Source organism: Globicephala melas, chromosome 3 (genome assembly GCF_963455315.2).
Source record: "Globicephala melas chromosome 3, mGloMel1.2, whole genome shotgun sequence".
NCBI classification, from domain to species: Eukaryota; Metazoa; Chordata; class Mammalia; order Artiodactyla; family Delphinidae; genus Globicephala; species Globicephala melas.
In genome coordinates this window covers 147104692-147128519 of record NC_083316.1, presented here as the reverse complement: position 1 = coordinate 147128519, position 23828 = coordinate 147104692, and the positions used below count along the sequence as shown (strand labels likewise).

The 23828-nt window shown below is 48.2% G+C and overlaps 1 long non-coding RNA gene across 3 annotated transcripts in view; it reads left to right on the top strand.

Moving 5' to 3' along the window:
* Window positions 1-23166, top strand: part of LOC132597119 (uncharacterized) — a 44390-nt gene extending 21224 nt beyond the window's left edge. For all 3 annotated transcript variants that reach the window (XR_011377353.1, XR_009563508.1, XR_011377352.1), the window contains 3 exons: window positions 14929-15061; window positions 18801-18910; window positions 22665-23166. This is a non-coding gene — a long non-coding RNA (uncharacterized lncRNA). The remainder of the gene's footprint in view (window positions 1-14928; window positions 15062-18800; window positions 18911-22664) is intronic.
* The last annotated feature ends 662 nt before the right edge of the window (window positions 23167-23828 follow it).

Here is a 23828-nt window from a genome sequence, read left to right as displayed (position 1 = left end):
TAGGAAGTGCAAACAGATCAGAGAGACATTTGAGAAGGAGGTTGATTTTCCACAAGACTGTACTGTGTGGTTGTTGCCCCAGTGCCTTCTACCTTCCCAGCCAGCCTGACCAAGGCAGCACCTCCAAGCTTAGAGATAGCCCCATGCAAACTAAACCTCTCACCTGCAATAATCTTTTTTCTCCTCAGGACCTAGAGTCTCTTCCCCACAAATCTGATCATGTCATACTTCTGCTTAAAACACTTAAGTGGTTTCCTACCATCTTGGTGTCAAACCCCAGTTCTTCCCTATGGCCTTTTGACCTTTGCATGGCCTGACCTCTGCTCATCTGACTTTATCTCGTCCCTCTTGGTTCTGCCCATAGGATCTCTCCCTCCAGGTACCTGTTCTTGGTCCATTCTGTTTCCTTTGCCTGGAATGCTTCCCACCCCTCCTTCTTCCCCTGGATACAGCCCTCAGACCTCAAGGAAGCCTTGCCTTTACCCCTTCTCTCTCTTCTCTTGCTCTGAGCAACCTCCCTCCCCCATCCCACCACACATACACTTTTCCTTTGTGGAACTTTTCAAGGGGACAAGTATGCATTTATTCATGAGGTTATTTAGTTACTGCTCCTCCCCCCTAGACTATGAGCTCACATGGGCAGCAACATAATCATCTGTTCAGTGCAGCATCCCTGGCTTCTGGCACAGGGCCAGCATGTAGTATGTACTCAACGAATGCTGGCTGAATGAACAAAGGACAGACAGAGCACAGAAATCATTAGGGAGGAAGGACCTACTATGTGCACAGAGCTTAGTCGTGCAGAGAGATCCAGATGGGTGAGGGGAGGCTGGGAAGAGACCAACCTTGATTCCCTAGGCCAGTGGCTTCCACAAAGGACTCATTCAATCCCATGCAGCCCCAAGGGTAGGGGACTTCTTCCCCATATCTGAGTCAGAGAAGCCTGGACCCACTTCCTCGGCCCGCACACAACTTTCTGTGTGACCTGGGCAAATCCCTTGGCCTGTCTGGGCCTCAGATCCCTCACCTGGGAGATCATCACAGCTGCCTTCTGCATTGTCAGAGGTGAGCAATTGGAGGCAGATGCTGACCCTGTGCCCGGCACACAGTATGTGCTCAATAAACATTCATCCCCTCCTTGTTGCAAATAAGCTTGTAATTTAATCCATCAGGAGAACCTGTTTATCCCAGGATCTTTCTCTCTTCACATTAGCTAGTAGGCTTTAAAAATCCCATTAACACCATATTTTTAAAAGCTGTGTTCTTGGGAGGAGGCAGGGAAGGGAAGACATTTCCTCGTGAATTTGATTTAGTGGGAAATGATCTTTGAGTTAGGAAATTCTTGTTTGGGGTCCAATCGCATTAACAGTGAAGAAGGCATGATGGGAATGGCCAGTGGACCAAGGCCAGCTCTCGCAGCTCAGGGTATGGGATACAGCCCGTGCACCCATGGTGCCTACGGTTCTGCCGTTACCATCACCCTTTGCATTAACTGTTCTCTCTAGAAGTCCCTGTAGAAAAATAGCTCTTTGGTCATAATGGGTCCCTGGGGGGATGCAGTGGGGTTGGGGAGACACAGTGTGTGTGTGTGTGTGTGTGTGTGTGTGTCTGTGTGTGTGTCTGTGTGGAGTGGGGGGATTTCGTGTTACGCCTGTAAAGCGTAAACCTCCTCTACCTGAAAGAAGCTGATAGAAAAGCGGAGAGGGACCCACACACAAAGAAAACAAGCTAGGGTTTGTTTTTCCACAGCTTAGGAGAGACCGTGAGTCAGCGGGTGGATCAAGAGGGGGAAGGTTCCAGCTGGAGACGCTCAAAGCAGTCCTCGGTTCTCTGAGGGAGATGCATGGGAGCTGGCCTCAAAGCTGGAAGGCACCCCCATGGGTCAGTTCTAAGGAAGCACCAACACCATCCTGAGATGCCATTCATGTCATAAAAAGGAAGTACCTACTACATGCCACACAGTGTAACATGACGACTGCTTGGCACCTGGTGTCTGATTTAATCCTCACCACAGCCCTGAGAGATGAGGGATATCATACTCTTTTTATAGATGAGGACCCTGAGGCTCAGAGAGGTTAAGTCACTTACCCAAGGCAGCACAGGGAGTCAGTGGTGGGGCTCTGGGGGCTGTGAAAACTACCTACGGACAAGCTGACAATATGCAGAAAAAGCCCTCAAAATGTGCCTGTTTTTGACCCAGTTGCCCCACTTTGAGAAACTGAGGAATATAATCAGGCAAGGGCCACCACCTCAGCTCTGTGCATGTTCTAGGAAGCGTCCTTCATCATGGGAAAAACTAGAGGCCATGTTTCAGCCATGAGGAATTTGTGAAATAAGCTCTAACAATGGAATACTATGCAGCCATTAAAAATAACAGATGCATGCTGTTTACTGATGTCAAAAACAGTCACAGGGCTTCCCTGATGGCACAGTGGTTGAGAGTCCACCTGCCGATGCAGGGGACGCGGGTTCGTGCCCCGGTCCGGGAAGATCCCACATGCCGCGGAGCGGCTGGGCCCGTGAGCCATGGCCGCTGAGCCTGCGCGTCCGGAGCCTGTGCTCCGCAACGGGAGGGGCCACAACGGGAGGGGCAGTGAGAGGCGTACCGAAAAAAAAAAAAAAAAAAACCAGTCACAAATGGCAGAGCCAAGATTTGAATAGTCTGTGAAGTCCCTGGATCCCAGGTTGGGCTCAACCACTGATCAGCTGTGTGTTGTTAGGCCATCGGTTAACCCTCCGGGCCTCTGTTTTTTTTAATTTTAAAGTGGGGATAAATCAAGAATTATAGAGCTTTTATAGGCATTGTAAGAAGTAGATGAGTTAATGTGTGTAAGCACTTAGAATGGCACCTGGCACACAGCAAACCACCTGTAAGCAGTAGCTATTATTTCCTCGGTTGGGAAGTTTGAGGCCATTATTTCTTCAAACAGTTTTTCTTTTACTCACCTAATTACACATATATTAAGCAGCTTGAAATTGTCCCACAGCACCAGTGGATGCTCTATCCTTTAAAAATAATTTTTCTTTTTGTGTTTCATTTTTGGTAGTCTCTACTGCCGTGTCTCCATATTCACTAATCTTTTGCCATGGAGCCCATCCAGTGTAATGTCTCAGAAGTTGTAGTTTTCATCTCCTGAAGTCTGTTTTCCATCTTCCAAGTCTCTGTTTAACTTCTTCGACATATGGAATGCAGTTATAATAACTGTTTCGATGTCCTTGTCTGCTTGTTCTAACATTCATGTCAGTTCTGGGCCGGCTTTCGTTGATGAATGTTTCTCCTTACTATGGGTTGTATTTCCCTGCCTCTTTGCCTGCCTGGACATTTGTAATTAGATGCCAGACATGGTGAGTTTTACCTTGTTGGGAACTGAATATTTTGTTCTAGGATGAAATTCAATTATTTAGAAATGGTTTCATCCTTTCCAGTCTTGCTTTTAAGATTTGTTAGGTTAGACTAGAGCAGTGCTTAGGAGTTAGGGCTGATTGTTCTCTACTACTAAGGTAAGATCCTTCTATGTGTCCTGCGTGTTGGTCCGTGCATCACAAGGTTTGCCAGTCTGGGTGGTGCGAACGGGCACTGTTCCTGGCCCTGTATAAGTACCGGGCACTGCTCCATCTAATTCTTTCAGGTAGTTTTTCCCCCAGCTCAGATAGCTTACTTGCTGTGTGCACTGGTCAAGGAGGCCCCCTGAGTTTCCCTGGATGTCTCTGTCTCTGGAGCACCCTCCTGTCCAATACTCTCTTCTGGAAACTCTAGCCACTTGGGACTCCCTGGGCTCTCAATTCCATCTCTTCAAATCAGAGAGACCATCGAGATCTGCCTGGTTTCCACCCCTCGCTCTGCCCCATGCTATGGTCTGGGAACTCTCTAGCCAGTGAACCTGTCCTCCTTTGTTTCCTGAATCACTGTTGCCTCCTGCCCAGTGTCTTGAAAAGTGTTATTGTGTATAGTATGTCCCGCTTTTTTTTGTTTCAGGTTGGAGGGTCAATCCAGATTCTGTTCCTCTATGGCGGTCAGAAGCAGCAGTCCCTGCATTAGCTGTGATTAACGACTATCATTAACCCCATGCTCTAGTGCCTTTTTCAGGGCCCAGGATCTTTGGCAAGGGGAGACACAGAGAGGTTAATTGACTTGCCCAGGTTGCACAGCGAGTAAGTGCTAGAGCCAGGATTCGCACTAGGCTTGGCTGATTTGAAGTCCCTTCCCTCTACTCCAACTATTGCCTCTGGGCAGAGAGCTGGCCTGAACCGGGGGTGGCTGAGTAGCAGGGGGGCAGGAGGCCGGCCTCGTGCTTCAAGCTTTGGGATTCACAATCACCAGCTGCAGGGTGGGCTGGGACCGAAGGCCAAGCTGAGGCAGGACAAGGCCTTCGCGGGTTCTGGAACCCAGGTTAGCTGTCCTGCCTGTTCCCTCCATCCCCTGGACCTTGGTGGTGTGGGAGTCAGGAGTGGGGCTTGCCAGGCCTCTGCAGCTGGGGTGGGGTTCCCAGTACAGGCAGCAGGCAGAGGCGAGGGCGGCAGGAGGGCCTGTGTGACAGCTACCCTTGTCCTCACCTATGGGGCAGGACCCCTTCTGCGCCCTGCACGGCTGTGGGGTGGGCTGATGAGCAAGGGCCTCCTCATTCATCTGTGTATGGAAGGGTCAGTGGGTTTGCTGCTGATGAGAGGATGGAGAAGGGAAGGTAGAATGAATTTCCAAAGACTGATGATTATGTCTTAGCCATGGCCATCCTGCAAGAATCCCTCAAGTCTAGAAGGAAACCATGTCCTCCGGCATCAGAGAACCTGCATCTAAAGAAATACCTGGGCAAGCATCCTCGTCTCCCTGAGCATCAGTTTCCTCAACTGTTAAATATTCTCGTCATGATTCAAGGCTTAGACACAACAGGTATCTAACCTGGATCTGCCCCAGAGGAGGTACCTAGGAGCTAGGAGTGAAAGAATTCACTGTAGGAATGAATGAATGAATGAATGAATGCATATTTGATCACAAAGCCACCCTGCCTACTCACCTCCCCAGGCTTGCAAATCTCACACAATATCTACCCTCCCACCCTCACCTCCCAAAACCCATGCGACGGAGGCTGGTCACTAAATTCCCTGACCTCAAATCTGCCCTGAAAACCCCACAGCAGGAGTCAAGGGATGGCAGCCTTTACTCGAACTCAGCGGTTTTGCCGGCTTCCCCTCGGGACCCTGGAGCTGGGAAGCCATTTTTCCTGTTATCACCATAAAATCTTGTTTTGTTCCAAATGGAGGCTCTTGACCCATTAGAACTGATGATCCTGATTCTTGCAACACGCTCTTATTCCTCTCAAGAAAAGACCTCACACGTGAAACAGGTTGCCATTTTTCTGAAATAGAATATCGTACTCGTATGCAGAAAATGCAGAAAAGCATGAAGCAAAGGAAACCCAAAAAAATAAATAAAACTTGAAAAAAGTCCTCCATAGTCTGCTAACTAACAGATGGTCCTCCATAGTCTGCTCCACAGTCCTGCTAACACTTTAGCCTATATATGTCCAGCCTTTTTTTCTGTGCTGGAGTTAGAAAGGTGCTGAGTTACATTTTGATGAATGTATTTTTAAAAAAGTTTAAGGAAAGCATGCTCCTAACAAAATCTCTATGGTGAAAAGAGTTCATAATGAGAAAGTAAGTTCATCTTCCAACCCGGCCCAGCCCCCCTCTTTGCTTTCCCTAGAAATAACTCATGCTACATCTTGTAGAGACTTCCATACAGTCTGTCGTTATGGAAGGGGGTGTGTGTGCGCATGTGTGAGCACACATCTGTGTGTTTGATATCAGAATGTACCTACTGTACTGTAAATACTTCTTCACTCAGCCTCCTTTGGGAATGTGTTCCCGTGTCCATCAATCAACGCTCCTTCCCACACATTATTCTATTTGTTGGCTGCCCTTATTTATGGAACCCATTTCCAATTGTTGGGCATTTCAGTTGTTACCAATTATAAATCATCTTGACCACCCAGTGTGTTAAATGGGTAAATGTTAGGCTGTCTGGGGGAGAAAAAAGCCCTGATTTACGGTGCTTGCCCATTTCTATGGTGTAAATATTCCCATTCCACCGTGGCTGATTTTAGGCTACTGAAGACCCCAAAGGAGCACAGTCCGTGGAACCCTGTGTAAGCAGCTTCCAGCACACCAGAGCCCCACCGATGACCTTTGGGACCACCTTGGTGCATATTCCTAATTCCTTCCTAGGAATAAATTCCCCAAACTGAAGGATTGTCAAAGCATATGCTCGATCCCAAAGCTGTGGATGAGCAATACCAAAGTGCCCTCCAGAAAGACGTTATCAGCGTATGCTCCCTCAGCCTAGTGCTAGAGATCCTTGCTCATCTCACCCTGCCCCTCCAACCATGCCTGTTATCCTGTCTTTTCATCTCTCCTGTCTGATAGATGAAATAATTGTAGCTCATTGCTAGTTTCATTTGCATTGTTTTGGGTGAATAACTCTTTTTTGCAAGCTTATAGTCAAGTGAAATTTTATTTGGGCAACTTTCAGAACATTTCACAAAGTCTCTGGGGATTATCAGTGTCCGAGAAGCAATTTGAGAACATGGCTTTTCTTGCATGGCTTTGTTTATGGATGAGATCTAACAGGAGATCCATTCACTCACCAAACAGCTTCAATGCTTTGCCCAGAAGGCACCTTACTTGCCATGTTACTCAATCTCATTTTGTCCCAGTCACTCTGCCCCCTACACCCTCCCTGCTCCTACCTTTGTCTCAGGCAAATACATCTGGAAATACCAGAGCGTCCACTCAGCGTGCTGTGGATACAGGTGCCAACTAAGAGCTGTGCTCGGGGAAGGTGGAGGTGGGCAGTGTGAAGTATCTGAGGCGCTTTACAAATAAAGGAGATGTTCTGGAGAGGCAGCTGTGTGGCCTTGGACAAGTTATGTCACCTCTCTGAGCCTCAGTGCTCTTATCTGCAAAATGGGCGTAGGGGGTGAGGTGGCAATAGCACAGCCTATGCAAGATTGCAGTGAGAATTAAATGAGCAAATGCATTTTAAGTGCTTAGCACAGGGTCTGGCATCTGGTAGATATGCAACAAATAACAATCATCGTCATCATCAATCATTTTATCACACTATCAGAGTGCCTTGTAAACCACAGGGGTATATACAAATGTGAAGTAGTACCATTACCATCCTCCATGTTTCTTCTAGCCCCTCTGCTCTGATCAGAGAGGTCACCATAGACCTCACATGTCCAGTTCCAAAGCCAATCTTCTCTGGAATGGACTGGACCCCCTTTGAATTCCTTGAACACAGTGCCTTCATTTGACCAAACATGACTTTTCTCAGAGCAGAGCTAAAGGCTTCTTCAAGGACCTTCCTCCAATAGGTCCTTTCTGCCTTTGCTTGGGTGGGGACAAAAGTGTCTTAATGGAGCTCTTACCTCCTGTCTCCCCCAGCCAATTTGTCCTGCCCAGATGTCTTCATGAGTCTTTCAGGACACAGCCTTTAATCCATCCATCCATCCATCCATCCATCCATCCATCCATCCATCCATCCAACAAATTGATTGCTTATGTCTGTTCTCAGCTACAACACAGTATCACAGAAATCCAGGCATTTGCCAGGGGTTCTACTTTCAAGCAAATTTAAAAAAACAACCACACCCAATTTTACCCTGACCATCATGATATGACCGTAGCCATCTCTCCAATTTCATCTGCTACCACCCTCCCCCTCATCCACCACATTCCAGCAACACAGTCAACTGATAGTCCCTGGAACACACTCAGCTATTTCCCTACTCAGGGCTTTGCCCATGCTGTTCCTTGGCCTGGAGGGCTTTTGTCTCTCCTCTTGGCCTAGCCAGTTTCTTTTCATCATTTAGTTTCCAGATTAAATGGTATTTCCTCCAAGACCACTTGCATTGCCCCACCCCAGCAGAAATCATGCCCCCTTCATGATGCTTCGTTCACAGACTTATCATAATATGTGAAGTTGTGTTTTCTCTGTGTTTTTACTCATTTAAAGTTTGTCTCTTCTGGAAGAGTGTAGGTTTATGAGGATGGGGATCCTGCTTGCTGTGCTCATAGTGGTGGGACTGGAGCTTAGGACTATGCCTGGCAGCATACAGCCTCAAGATAAATGTGTTGAATGAGTGAGGCAATATTTAGCCAAAGCTCAGTGAGAGAAACAGTATTGAGCAAGAATTGCTTTCAAGACAGATTGTCCACCTTCCTTTCCAGATATTCTCCAATCTTTCCTGGAGGCAGCCAGATGGCAGCCATTTGGGAATGGCGACTCTCCATGGGAACTGGGGCTGCAGACATGAAATGTGTGTTGCTGGGAAAGTGTAACTGCGTAGATGGATGGGATGAAACATGAAATTTCTCCTGTGCCTACTTCGAGAATGTTGGTCATTACACACCATCCACACTTGTGAGAATTCTTGGGAGAGATTCTTGTCTTAGAACCACGAGATGGATTAGAGCTGAGGCTCTGAATTTAGATGGTCTGTATTCCAACGTTTGTTCCACCAACGGTATGACTGGGGACAAGTTGTGGATCTTTCTTTTCCTGTTAGTGAGGATAAAAATAGTGCCTCCCTTGTGAGAAGTAGTAAACACCTAATAGAGGCTAGCTATTATTATAATCCTCCTGGGTAACTGGTTTGTTCAAATGGCATGATCATTGTGATTTATGTCACTGACCAAATTTCCCTTTTCACACTGGCTGCTAGGAAGCTCAGCATCACTCTTGTTCCCCAACCATAGCAAATTTCTAGAACCTCATGTGTGCTTTTTTTAAGTGAGCTTTAGTTGTGGTTTCATTTATGTCCCAGCTTAGTCATTTGTTTCTTCACTTGCTCTACTATTTATGTGTGTAGTTTGCTCTAATTTATGTGTCCTTGGAGACTGCCGTTAATCTTTGCAGTAAGAGCTCTGGTATCTTGTATGAGAAGTTTCTGCTTGCATGTGGCTACTTTTTTCTCCTTAGTGAAATGATAGTGCATTCTAAGCTGAGTGGATGAGCTGATAACATGTTAGAAAGGCGAGGAACTCAAAGAAGCCCCCTGCCTTAGCCCCAAGAGAGGATATAGCTGACCCAGGAGATCTCTGCTCTCTCAAGTGTCCATCAAACTGAAAACAACTCCATGTGAGAAAGGTCGGTGACCAATGGGCACGTTTCCTGTGCTTTAAGACCACAGAGAACAGTGAGGATGTCTGGAAGAAGGAGATGCCAACTAGGGGGAGACTTTGGTGGTCCAGGAGCTGCCTTATTGGTTGGCCAACATGAGGAATCAAGTTCCATATTGATTCCTGGGAAGGGTAGAGATTCCAGTGGCTAATGGCTCCCTCACCGACATCTGTGTCACCCTCTTCTTTCTGGATTCGGAGGACCCAGATCATATATTTCGTATCTTCTCATGAAAAATTGGACCATTGGGCAACTCCGGGCCCCTAGTCCTATATGGCAAGCATTGGTGCCTCTTCTGATGGGCACAGATCTTTGAGTGTTGTGCTGGTCCCCACTGCCTGGCCTGCCTCACCTACCCACTACCTCTGCCTGCCCCAGCGGGCATCTGATTACGGTGGCCCTGGTTATGGTGAGACCTGGGCAGTTTTCCTGTCTCCTTGGAGACTTTTACCACCCTGGCCGACCCTGGCAGGCCCTCGTCCTCTCAGACACCCTCTGTTTTCCCATTTGTAAGTTGTAGTCTTCTCCGCGGCAACTCCAGTCCCTTCAGACAGCCATCCTCACCCCATCCCATTCAGCCAAATGTTTCCTGTCCTTCAGACTTGAGACGTCTCATTTCTGGAAGCGCTGCCAGGATCCCCAGGCAACCCTGTCCACATGCCCTCGTGTTGTTCTGTAATTATTAACCCATAGTCCTGCCACAGATCCATAGACCTCGCACCCGCTCGGGGCTCAAAACATGCTTGTTGAATGAATGAATGAGTTAGGGAATGAACCAAAGCATGAGTGAATAGATTAAAGCTGCCCAAGTGTACGTGGGCCCAAGGAGCAGAACCCAGAGTTGAATATGGGACTCAGAATCCTGTGCTCTCCTACAGCATCACTCGGCTGGGAGACCCTGGCCCACCTGCTGTCCCCCTGACTGTCTCTCCAATGTCAGGCTTTGACCACTGAGCCACTGTCAGCCTGGCCGCCCTCCCCAGGCTGATGTCCAGGGAAGAAAGATGTCACAGCACTGGACAGTCACACAAGGGCCCCTGCACCCTCAGCTGGCTTTGCTGAGAAGAGCCGCCCCCTCCCCCTACCAAGGAGTCTTTCTTTTCTCCTCTCCTTCCCCCCTCACCCAGTCCTCTGTTTAATTGCTGTTCCAGGGAGCAGGAAGAATGTCGTAGATGGTGGGTCTGTTTCTCTGGAAGACTGTGAAGCCACATTAAAATATGTGCTCTGTGCTGGGGCCTCTCTCACGGCTTAATAAGGGGAGTGAACAGAGGAAGGACGAAATGGGAGGGGCAGACAGAGAAGGGGACACTCAGAAGTAGAGAGAGAACACAGAGAGTGACAGAGACTCAAAGAGAGATGGAGAAAGAGAGAATCAGAGTCAGAGTAAGAAACAGATGAGAGAGAGAGAGAGAGATGGGAGGAGGATTTTGAGCTCGTGGCCATCGCCACGTTCCTCTGATTTTCAGCATTTTTCTAACGGGCCCTGGACAGAGATTTACGAGGGTTTATCTTAAACATCTGCAGCACGAGGCTGACAAGATACACATTGCATTTATTTTCAGGAGCAGCCAGTGAGCTGTTCATGGAAACCCAGACGGGCCAGGGCCCCGAGGCTGCTGCCCGCCTCCCTGGTCCCCTCTGTTTCCGTGTCTTCTCCGAGATGCTGGCAGGAGACAGGACTGGGTTTCCTTCACAGTTCGTGGGTTCGAGTCGCCGAGGCTGGGAGAAGGCCCTTTGCGTAGACTGGGCTGGTTTGCAGTGGGTGGGGATGGGGCTGGGTGGGGGGGCAGCCTGGCCTGCGGAGGAGGGACGCCAGGATGAGGGATGCCTAGAGAGATGGGGAGGAGGTAAGGAAAGTTGCGGAGCAGCCCAGGGGCTCTGGAAGGGAATGTTCTGTGAGTACAGACTGTACGTTTAGTCATCATCGCTAGTCATATGGTGAGAGTCATCAGTCCCCCCATTTCACAGACAGAGAAATGGAAGCTCAGAGAGGGAAGGGGCCTGCCCAAGGACACACAGCCAGGGGGAGTGCGTATCTGACCACTGGCCTCTCAGTGACCATTCCCTGGGTCCCTCTCCCAGCAACTCCTGTTTCCATTTAGGGATCTGAGTGATTCGGGGACGCTGACTCCACTCGGAGTCTGGGAGGAGCCTGTGAGCCAGCCTAGACAGGGGTAACCATTCTTCCCTTCTGGCAACAGTGGCTGTAGCAGTGGGCAGGAGGCAGGGTGGCAAGGATCATGATGCCTGACCAAGGGGCTTGGACAGGGTCATATGAGGGCAAAGATGTCTTTCAGGAGGATCCTAAGCAGAGCCTGGAGAGGATCGGAGTGAAGGGGTAAGGTGGGGTGGGTGGTCAGACCAGGACATGGGTGACAAAGGCAAACATTCAGATATCAATAAATCCAGTTACCAACGTGCTGTCCCAAGCCAGGGTGTGACTGATTAAAAATAAATAATAAACCTACATACAAAGCCATAGAGAACACATAGTCTAGCTGCTCACCCATTTGACAGATGGAGAAACTGAGATACAATTTTATTCAGTACTGTGTGCTCAGAATTGTCTTAGAGTAGTTCATCAAGAAGAGTGGGGTGGGGGTCTTAATGATTTCCTACACACCATCCTCTACCCTCTCTCTATCCTAGTTTTCACTCAACAACCTGCCCAGCTCCCCAGATCGTCTACCCTCCGTGGAAAGCGGACGCTCATCCCAGACTTGGGTTGGACCCTATTGCCTTAGGGCCCCTGGCAACAGTAATCGGTGAGGGGGAAGAGAGAGCCAAATATACCTAATCACAGTGAGTCTCCAGAGTCTTGTTTGGAAATGCTGGGACAGAATGCTCTTTCTGACTTTCTGGATTTGTTTGAGGATGCGTGAAGATTCCTTTTCTGGCAGATGTTAGAAGCCATCTGGCTACCAGGAGGGAAATCAGCTTAAGGATGAAGCTTACAGACACACAACAGAAGGTAGAACTGAGAGAACAACTGAAAAATGGAGTCGGAGCCCTGATCAAGCCTCACCCGAAGCTCACACACTCTTAATTCCCAGCTACGTGAATCGATAAATCTCTTCTCTTATCCGCATCAGTTTGAGTTGGGGGTTTTTCACTTGTATCTTGAATGATGCATGTGGTATAGTAGGGTCAGGCCGCAGACCTGAATTTCAGATCTAGCTCCAGGTGTGGGATCTCTGGTGGGTCACTTCCCTCTCTGAGCCTCAGTTTTCTCACCTGTAAGATGATGATGGCCAGCCCTGATGGACTGGGCTGTTGGGAGAGACTAGCATGATTGGCACCTCTAATGTAATACTTGGCCCCAGGATTGCATGCTCTGGGACCTTGCCCTTGGGCTACTGACCAATCTTGCTTCTGGGCTTGTAAGAGGAGCCTCCTAAAATCCTAGCCCATGGGCCTCGGGGAAAGCAGCTTCTTGGAGCAGGGGTTGGAGGTACTCTGATTCGGGCCCGGGGGACCATCCAGGAACCTGGGTGCAGCGCCCCAGCTGGCTCTCAGGCCTGTCTCTGGTAGGCCAGGTGGCCAAAAAGAGTTGCTTTGCTAGGTTTTTAATGGGAACTTGATTCCAGGCCCAGGGAGAAGGACTTCTTGACCTGTCCTCTTGGAACTTCAGGGGCCTCTACACCGGCCCTCACAGCCCCAAGGCCTGCTTCCCAAGGAAGGCTGGGCCAGCCCAAGGTGACCAAATGCGGGGCGGGTCTTTGTTTTCATCATGAAAGCAACACAGGTGGTGAAAACTTTACACCCTGTACTTTATGTTGAGACATAGAGCTCCCTCTGTGTGCAGCCCCAGCGCCTCTCCTCAGAGCATCCCTAGCAGACAGTGAGTTGGCGATACCTTTCCAGAGCATTTAATACCCAGACAAGCATACTCACGTATGTCTTTTTTTCTCACACATGTAGAATCATACTATAACTGCTTTTCTACAACCTGATTTTTCAAAGAGCTTTATTGAAATAGAATTCACATACCATAGAATTCACCCATTTAAAGTGTACAACTCAATGGCTTTTACTAAATTCACAGTTGTGTAAGCTTCACCATAACCAGTTTTAGAATATTTTGGGTACCCCAGAAAGAAATCCCCAATCCTTAGCCATCACCCTCCAATCCCTCTATACTCCCATCCCTAGGTAAACACTAATCTACTTTCTGTCTATACAGACCTGCCTATTGTGGACATTTCATATAAATGGAATCATACAGTACGTGGTCTTTTGTGACTGGTTTCTTTCATTTAGCATCATGTTTCTGAGGTTCGTCCATGTTGTAACACGTCTCAGTACCTCTTTTTATGGCTGACTAATATTCCATTGCATGGATAGACCCCATTTTATGCATCCATTCCTCCACTGGTGGACATTTGGGTTTTTTTCTACCTTTTGGCTATGATGAATAATGCTGCTATGAATGTTCATGTACAAGTTTTTGTCTGGACATATTTCTCTTGGGTATATACCTAGGAGTGGAATTGCTGGGTCATGTGGTATCTCTTTGTTTAACCATTTGAGGAACTGCCAGACTGTTTTCCACCCCAGCTATATCATTGTACGCTCCCACCAGCAACGTATGAGGGTTCCAATTTCTCCACTTCAAAACCAACACTTGTTATTATCTGTCTCTTTGATTCTAACCATCTTGGTGGGTATGAAGTGGGAGCTCACTGTGGTTTTGATTAGCAACCTGGCTTCTTTTTTTAACTTAATATATCTTGGTGGTGTCATGGACCCGTTTCAACCTTTTCAATACTCCCACAGTATTCCTCTATAAGATGTATCCTATTTAATCACTCCCCTATTGATGGGGACTTGGATTATTTCCTGCAAAGAACACCTCCAGGGCAGGGGAGGGGTCCTGAGCAGGTTCTTCCCAGGCCCCTGGAAGGGTGTTTGGAGGAGAACTCCTAGCCTCTGGCTAGAATCGGCTCAGTGGCACAGAGAGAGGGCTCCCTGCCCAGTTCTAGCCCAGGATCTGCCCCTGAAATGCTATGTGACCTTAGGGCAAGTCACACAACTTCTCTGGGCCTCCTTTTCCTTACCTGTAAAAAGCAAGGCTTGAACTAAGTTCCCCGGCATCTTGCTTTCCTATCCCATAGCCTCCTTATTCTGACGATCACCCTTATCCCCTTGGCAGATGCATTGAAAACATTTTTCCTTGCCATCCCTATCACAGACCCTCTGCTATAGTTTCATGGCTTCATTTGCCTCTCCCAGAACTCTTGAGACAGAGACCCTGCTGGGCTTATGGTCTGACTGGAGGTTCAGAAAGGTTCAGAGAGTGTAAGTGACCATCCCACGGACTCCCAGAAGGTATATGGACTCTTGTACCCATTTTACAGAGAGGAAAACAGAGGCCTAGAGAGTGAAGTGGCCTCCCCATGGACACACAGTGGGACAGAGGTGGAACAGGGGTTTGAATCTAGGCCAAGGACATTTTCTTGGCAACTGTGCTCATGCTCTTGTGTTCCAGCCTGCTCACTGCAGGAGACAGGCTTGCACTCAGCTATTCTAAAAATGGTGAAAGCAAGAGGCCAGCCAGGCCATGCATGGGGAGGGGACAGGATGGCGAGCCGGTGCTGGGGGTACTGGGGAATGATGCACCATGGGCCTTTGAAATAAAGTTGAAAAGAAGACCTGATTTATAAATAGAAAAAAAAAAAAAAAAAAAAAAACCAAGGTAAAATGACAGCTGTCCTGCTTTTTTTTTTTTTTTTTTCTTTTTCCCATAGTTTCTGCTATTCCCAAAAGCCAGCTGGTGAGGGGTGCTGCCAGCTTTGGAGGTTCCCTACTCTACCTGCGACCTGGTCCCCTGCTTCGCCCTAGACTCACCATGAGAGGACAGACACCCACAGTGGGTCCCAGGTAAGCTCTGCAGTGGCCCCCTAGGCTGCCCCTTCCTGGATACCGCTGCACACATGGATGAGTGGATGAGAGAATCAAGGATGAAGGGACAGGTTTTTCCCAAGCTTCCTTGCCAGTGAGATCTTCCCTGGTCACTCCATGTAGAATTGTCACCCCTCCCCTAGATAGTCAGCCCTTCTCCCACCCCCAGCCCTGCCTCTACTCTCTTTCCTCCACAGCACCTTCCACACCTGATGGACCTTGAAGACCTTCTCCATTCATCGTTGCCTTTGTCCCACACTAGTGCAGAGGCTGAGGGTGGGGATCTTGGTCTATTTCATCCTTGGGCTGGGCCCAACACAGGCCTGGTCCAAAGAGGGTCACCTCCTCTCTCCATCCCCCTCCTCACTGGTCTCCCTCCCTCCAGTCCATCCTTGGCATCTTCTCTACAACCAGAGCGCTCTTGGTAAGATGCAAACCTGACTTTGTCATTCCTCAGGTCAAAACCGTTCTCCCTGCTCAGAAGGAAGCCCGGGTTCTTTAGCATCTTTGCAAAGCCCTCCATGATCAGGCCCTGCAGACCTCTGTGGCTGTCCCCCACCCCAAGCTGCCACCAGCCTCCGTTCACTCCTGGCACTATGCCGTGTTTCATCTCACGGCCAAGGCTTTACCCTTCCTGGGGTATCTGACTCCTACTTACCCTGGGGTCCAGAACCCTCCTGCTCCAGGAAGACTTCCTGGACCCAAGGCTTAATAAATGCCTCCTGGGCCCCAGACATTAAGAGCCTGCTCATTTTTCTTGGTCTAGCTGTGGGTACTGTGGGGGCAGGAACCACACATTTTCTGCCTCTTCCTGAAGCCGCTGACCCCGCCTGCGCCTGACATATTAAAGGGGCTCAGGTCATGGCTACTGATCTGTATCAAGATGAAATAAACTGAACTGAACTGAACGAATCCAATCAAAGGGGTCCGTCTAACTGGAAATGTAAGATAAAGCCATATAAAGCAGTTTTGAATTCACATTTTTGATCCACATGCATCTAAGATCCTCATTTACAGATGGGGAAACTGAGACCCAGAGATAGTAAATATCAGAGTCCGGATGACATCCTCTAACTTATTTCTCCCAGTACAAGATATTTTTTTTTTCTTTCTTTTTTGAGACTGTGGCTACAAGGACCTCCTGCTCCACCAAGCCTTCTGGCCTTGTAAAGACCCTGAGGCAGCGTGGGGGGAGGAAAAGCTCAGAGAGGTAAAGTGACTTACCCAACATCACACAACTAGGAGGAAGCTGAGCTAGGAATAAATTTGAGATCCGTTTGACTCCAGAGCCCCTCCATACGCTGTAAAATAATGCTTATAACAAAGGGTAGGAGGTGGACCTAAAATGATATTATTCTGAGATTCTGCCTTCAGTCTACGTTTCCTAACCTTACCTTGGCTGTTGTCAACGATGCTGCAATGAACATGAGAGTGCAGATATCTCTTCGAGATCCTCATTTAGTTTCCTTTGGATGTATACCCAGATATGGGATGGCTGGATCATATGGTAGTTCTATTTTTTATCTTTTGAAGAAACTCCATACTATTTTCCATAGTGGCCTCACCAATTAACGTTCCCACCAACAGCGTATAAGGGTTCCCTTTTCACCACACCCTCACCAAACCTGTTACCTCTTGTCTTTTTGATAATGGCCATCCTAAGAGGTATAAGGCAACATCTCATTGTGATTTTGATTTGTATTTCCCTGATGATTAGTGATGTTGAACACCCTTTCATACGCCTGTTGGCCCATTTGTATGTCTTCTTTAGAAAAATGTCTATCCAGGTCCTTTGCCCATTTTTTAATCAGGCTCTTTGGTTTTTTTCTTATTGAGTTGTATAAGTTCCTTATGTATTTTAGATATTAACCCCCTATCAGATACATGATTTGCAAATATTTTATCTCATTCTGTAGGTTGCCTTTTCAGTCTGTTGATGGTCTCTAGTGCCCATGCTTTTGGTGTGATATCTAAAAAAATCATTGCCCAGACCAATGTCAAGAAGCTTTTCCCTCAGTTTTCTAGTATTTCTATGGTTTCTTATGTTTAAGTCTTTAATCCAGTTTGAGTTGATTTTTGTATATGGTGTGAGTTAAGGGTCCATTTTCATTCTTCTACATGTGGATATCCAGTTTTTCCAACGCCCTTTATTGAAGAGACTAAGCTTTCCCCCTTGTATGTTTTTGGTACCCTTGTCAAAAGTCAGTTGACCATAGATGCATAGATTTATTTCTAGGATTTCTATTCTGTTCTATTAAGACTAATGTATCTGTTTTTATGCCATTACTATACTGTTTTGATTATTGTATCCTGTTAGAATGGCTATTATCAAAAGGACAGAAGATAACAATTGTTGGAGAGGATGTGGAGAAAGGATAATCCTCACATACTGTTGGTGGAAATGTAAATTGGTACAGTCATTATGAATAAAAGTATGGAAGCTCCTTAAAAAAATTAGAAGTGGAAAAACCTTATGATTCTGCAATTCTACTTCTGGGTATATATCTGAAGGATATAAAATCAGTATCTCAAAGAGATATCTATACTTCCATATTCATTGCAGCTTTATTCATGATAGCCAACATATGGAAACAGCCTAAATGTCCATCGATGGATGAATGAATAAAGAAAATGTGGTATATATTTACACAATGGAATATTATTCAGCCTTTAAAAAGAGGAAACCTTGCCATTTGCAGCAACATGAATGGACCTAAAGGATGTAACGCTAAATGAAATAAGCCTGACACAGAAGGGCGAATACTGTCTGATCTCACTTATATGTGGAATCTAAAATAGTCCAACGCATAGAAGCTGAGAGTGGAATGATGGTTGCCAGGGCTGGGGTGGGGAGGGCAAGGGGGAAATGGAGACAAGTTTGGTCAAGGGGTACAAAGTTTCAAGTATGCAAGATGGGTAAGTTCTGGAGATCTTATGTACAGCATGGTGACTCTAGTAAACAATACGGTATACTTGAAATTTGCCAAGAGACTAGATCTCAGGTATTCTCACCACACAAAAGTTAACTACACAAGGTGATGGATATGTTAATTAGCTTGATTGTGGCGATTTTTTTCACAATGTATGTATATCAAGACATTGAGTTGTACACCTTAAATATATACAAGTTTTATTTGTCAATTATGTCTCAATAGAGATGGGAAAAAAGAAAGGACTCCAAGGACCACACCCTCTGAACAAGTCATCACACTTCAAGGATATATGTATACAGAGCAGTCATGGTATACAGTAGATTCTCATGATCTGCGGTAGTCCTGTTCTAAGAAGTCACCCGAACACTGAATTAGCAAATACTGAAAACATTGCTTCTAGGGCAAATACAGGGTGAGGGGCCTGCGAGCATCTGGTCACTACATTTGATCAACCAATCAGTACATTACCCTGTTTTATGTGTGTTTCTGTTTAAAGACACCTTATTTAATATATGCTGTTCATGAATTAACACTGAACCCACGGCCAGTGGCACTATAACTCATGCCTGAAGGAAGCTTATCTAACACATGTATTTTCTTCATAAGACACATCCCAGCCGTCTTGAGCTTAGCATCACTGGACAGCACTTCAGTGCTAGCTTGGGGGGCCATGTCAAAAAGCAGAATCACCACCAAAAAGCACAGAAATGTGGAAAACGTGGCACTAAATAGATCGCAGAAAGAGCTGAAACAAGAAAGAAGCACCTCTCCTTGTTTGCCCTCAGCTGGGGATGTCCGTGTGGGGTGACTCACATTTTTTGCTGCTCTGCGCGTGTCTGCCAATGACCACGAAAGTGCCGCAAGTATGGACTTTTGAGACTGCAAATAAATTTTGGTAAGTAGGCAAATTCAAAAGTATGGAATCTTTGAATAATGAGCATCAACTGCGTGCCAAAAAGCTGTTGATGGCAACATTGTGATAACACAACCACCGGATATGGCCTAAATGCCAATTCGTAAGGATGGATTAGGCCGAGGTTTCTCAGACCTTGGCACCATTGACATTTGGGGCCAGATAATTCTTTGTTATTGGGAGTGGGGACGCCGTCCTTTGTCTTGTAGGATGCTTAGCAACGTCCTGGACCTCTATCCAGTAGTTGCCAGGAGCACCCCACTCCCTCCAAGTTGCGACAACCTAAAATGTCCCCAGACACTGTTGAATGAGAACCGCTGGATTAGATAAACTAAGAGGCAGCCGCACAATGGAATGCTGTGTGGCCTTTCAGAAGGATGGTTTATAAAATGACTTGGAAAGATTTCCATGACATTTTTAAGTAGAAAAAAGAGACGGGTGGCGAAAACTGGATGTAAACTAAAATCCCATTTTTACACACGTAGAGAAAAGAGGAAATGAGAGAGGACGGGGAGTACTTTAATGCTTTTCTGCTGAGCAAGCATGTTCCAGGCCTTTGCACCACAACAAAGTCTTGAACCTGAACTTCAGGGTCTACTGCAGACACAGACTTGAGGGCCACAGCGCTTGCTGTCCTGGACTCAGACCCTTGCCTAGGATGGTTTGGGATCTAGAGTCAAGCCTTGCTCCTTCCTCGTACTCCCAGCAGCTGTCAACAGCCCCTTGCCTGGTATGCAGGACCTCTCTGACACTGGCCTGCTCCCCACCTGTATCCCCAAGGCTTCAACCTGTTCTCCGCCTTACAACCTTGGTCAGTGGTTCCCGCTCAGTTGGGACTCTGACCCTCTGCTCAGCTGTGGCCAGCACCCTCCCCTGGGGACAGGATCTGTCCCTATTACCAGTCCCTAACTGGGGTTACCCTCAATAGATCAAAAGCCCTGGTATAGGCCATGCTCCCTCTGCCCCCCAGCTGAGCCCTGCCCCCAGTCTGGATGCCTTGGTTTATCTAGACAGTTCCCGAGCAGACCAGAATTCCTCCTCACCATCTTCTGGGGCCTATATACGAACTGATGCAGCTGCACCCCCCAGGGAAGAGCGTTGGCAGCTGGGCTAGCTGGCCCACCTGTCCCCTCCAGTCTCGACAGCCTCCAGTGGCCCCCTCAGACATGGTGGGCTCTGGAGCTACACAAGCCTAGACTCCGATCCTGCCTTGGGCACTTACAGCCTGTGTAGCTTTGGGCAAGTTGCTGTCCTTTCCTGAGCCTCACTCTCCTCATCTGTAAAGTGGGTTCGTCTCAAAGCTATGGGGAGGGATGGCTGAGCTAATGAGTGTAACCACATAGTACGTCCTCCATCAGTGGTAGCTTACAGGGTTTCTGTTTGAGGTGACGAAAAGTTCTGGATAGTGGTGATGGTTGCACAACATCGTACATGTTCTTACTGCCACTGAATTGTACACTTTAAAATGGCTCAATGGCAATTTTTATGTTATGTGTATTTTACTACAATCAATCAGTCAATCAACAGTGGCTCCCTTCAAGGCCCTGTTGCAGAGTTCATGCTCTGGCCTGTCCAGGCTTAATCTTTGGACGCCTTTGCCTCCTCTTCCACGTCCACGTGCTCCTTAGAAAACTGCCCTGACCTTGAAGCTGACTAAGACATCCTGTTTTTCCCTCTTCCTGGAAGGCCCCGCCCCTCCAGAGACCTTCCACAAGGCGGTCAGGCGGGGGGAAGGACCAGAGGAGGCACAGCTGACCCTCCTTCAAGCCCTGTGACTACAGCTGGCAGCCTGAGAGGGGAGGACCCCACCCAGCCCAGGAGTTTGGAACGAACCCTTTGTCTCTCAGGGCGGTGGCTGTCAGCAGCTGGGGGGTCCACCTCAGTGTCCGTAGCTAAGCCTGGTCTGGGGAAGCCCCTGCCTCTGACTCTGCCCCAGAGTCTCCTCTGTCCACAAGCCCCCTCAAGGCAACCTGTCTAAACCAAGCTCACCCTCACCATCTCTGCCACTTCTTTTCTCCCGGGTTCCCATACCCAAGAGTGGCACTGTCCACTCAGCGGCACAAGCCCAAAACCCAGAGCCCGTGTCTCCCCTTATGACCTCACTCCAGACACCCAGGACCCCAGAATTCTCTGCCCACATTTCCAGGGCCTGAGCCCATCCTCCTGAGGGTGGACTGTATCACTGGCATGTGGGTGCATCCCTAGACCTGAGGGGTGGACGAGGACAGCTGTTTGAGGCAGGGTAGGACGCTGCTTAGAACTTGGAAGTACAGGCTAAATCCACTACGTGGCGGGGGGCAGATGAAGGGAATGCAAAGAGAAGAGGGGCAGATCCTGGGCAGCAGCCTCTATAAAAGACTAGGGTGGGCCTGCCTTCACCACCCCGAGGAGGAACTGTTTCCTCCATTCCCAGCTGCGCAAACTTCCCAAGCAGGAGGCGGGACCTGATCCCCATCTCCTGGCTTCAGAAGGGTGGCTTTATGTCAGCTCCTAAGTGTGTAATCCTGTGTGTTCAGTACATCCATTACTCCACTTATCTCTGTGCCTTCCTTGGCGAGGAGCCAGGCTTCCCACCAGCGAGGCTGAGGCTTTGCCTGATGCTACCTGGGAGGCACCCTGCCAAGAAAAAGAAAAGACGGCAGTAGATGCCCCCTGGGCAGCTGTCAGCTGGGGCTCACTCAAGGCATGGCTCACACTTCAGCTTTCCTCAAAGACTGAGGGAGCAGCTGTTGATCCTCCAGGCCTGACTGCTTTCCCCACCCCTATTTCTACTTGTACAACTGGTCAGCCTGCCCCATTTCTCCCTTGTCTCTCTGCCCCAGCCTGCTTTTCCCATCCATCCTCCGTGCTGCAGCCGGAGTGTACTCTCCAGAATCAGCTCTCTCCCTGCTGACACATTTTCAGGGGCTCCCCACTGCTCTCTGGATAACGCCCAGACTTCTCACAGGACACAGCCTTAGCTGACCTTGCCCAGCCGCTCCCCACCCCTCACCACACACTATAAGCAGAGAGCAAGGTCTCCCTCCCAGGGTGAGCTGGTCAGTGTTTTTGTGCCCTTGCAGCTACCATATCCTCTACCTGCTTTTTCACCTGGCAAATTCTCCCTCATGCACCGCCATCGAGACCTGTGAGGTGAATCTTAATAGCATCCTGACGTAATAATATCTCAGAGGCATCTCCATTAAAGAAGGCAGCTTCAAGTATTAGTCTGCTAATACTAGATGGGCCTGGGTGCAAATGCCAGTGTACTGATTATTGGCTGTGTGACCTGGGGCAAGGTACTTAACCTCTCTGTATCTATTTCCTTACGTGTAGAACGAGACCAAAAATATTGCCCTTATGGGGTGGTCATGAGATTTACATTAACGTGAGATAGGTATGGACTTGATCCTGCCATTGTAATGGCCCCAAAACCTACAGCTATGACCATATCGTTATTATTTTCTGCATCCAGAAGGAGACGTAGGTAGTGGATTCCCAGATGTAATAGGGAAGATCTAATCCAGGGCGTGAAAAACAGCAATTAGAAAAGGCACTACAGAACATCAGGTGAAATAAACAGATCCCAGTGGTGTGCACAGGAGAACTGAATCTTTGCAAAAACAATAACATATTTTTGATAGAGGGGAGAGCATCCCAAGACGTTGGAGTGGTTATCTCTGCATGAAGCAAATCTTAAATGATTTTATTCATTTATTTATTACTCATCTTTACTTTCTATATTTTTTCCTATGAGGGCTGTGGGTCGAATGGCGTCCCCCTACAAGATATGTTGACATCCTAACCCCTGGTACCTATGCATGTGATCGTATTTGGAAATAGTCATCTGTCCAGATGGAATCGGGTTAAGAGGAGGTCATCATGGATTCACGTGCACCCTAATCCAATATGACTGGCTTCCCTAATAAGAAGAGAAAAGACACAGAGACACACACAGGGAGAATGCCATGTGACCGCAGAGGGAGATCGGAGCGATACATGGACAGGCCAAGGAGCACTGAGGATTGCCAGCAGCGCCAGCAGCTAAGGGAAGGACAAGGAAGATTCTCTCCTAGAGCCTCCAGAGAGAGCACGGCCCTGCTGACACCTTGATTTCAGAGTTGTAGCTTCTAGAACGAGGAGGGAATGAACTCTTGTTGTTTTAAGACACCCAGTTACTGCAATTTGTTACGGCAGCTCTTGGACTTGTCATACTTGTGTACTAGAAAGGGCTGAGAGTTTTAAAAAAGAGACAGGAGGAGGAGAGGGAGGGAGAGGGAGGGAGAGGAAAGCAGAAGCAGAAGCTTGAAGTGTGTCGGCTCAGGGCTCAGCCCAGAGGTGCAGGGAGTGTTTGTTGAATGAATAAATATATCTCTTTCCTATAAAGTTGTCCTCCCTGTGCTGTCCCCCACCCATCTCCTGCTCCAGCCCAGGGCTCCCTAGGCCTCCCTTGTCAGCCAGGAGCTCTCCCTCGAGGCCCTGCCCCATGCAGGCTGGCACAGGGCGGATGGGTGCGGGACTGAAGGAGCTGTGTGTCAGCATCTCCACCACCATCGATCTCACCGGGGTCCCTGTGGGACACGTGCCCTCTCCGCCTTCTCTAAGCATCAACCCTCTGCTCAGGCCTCTCAGCGGAGCCGTGGAGGGCACGGCCTTGCTCAGCTCTCCTTCCAGGAAGAGGGAACTGAGGCCGGGAGACTTTTAGCTGGATGGGGACTCTATCTCCAGCAGGGGAAGAAACAGCAGATGTCTGTCTTCTGTTCCCCCGAGTGACCCTGTGGGCCTTGAAGAATGGTAGGAAGTGGCTCTGGGCCTTGCTAATTAGCTTTGGCCGGCTTCCCTAAGGCCTGGTCCCCCTTGACCTGTCACCTTGGCCTGCCCCCTTCCTCTTCCTTCTCCAGGAGGAAAACACATGATGACA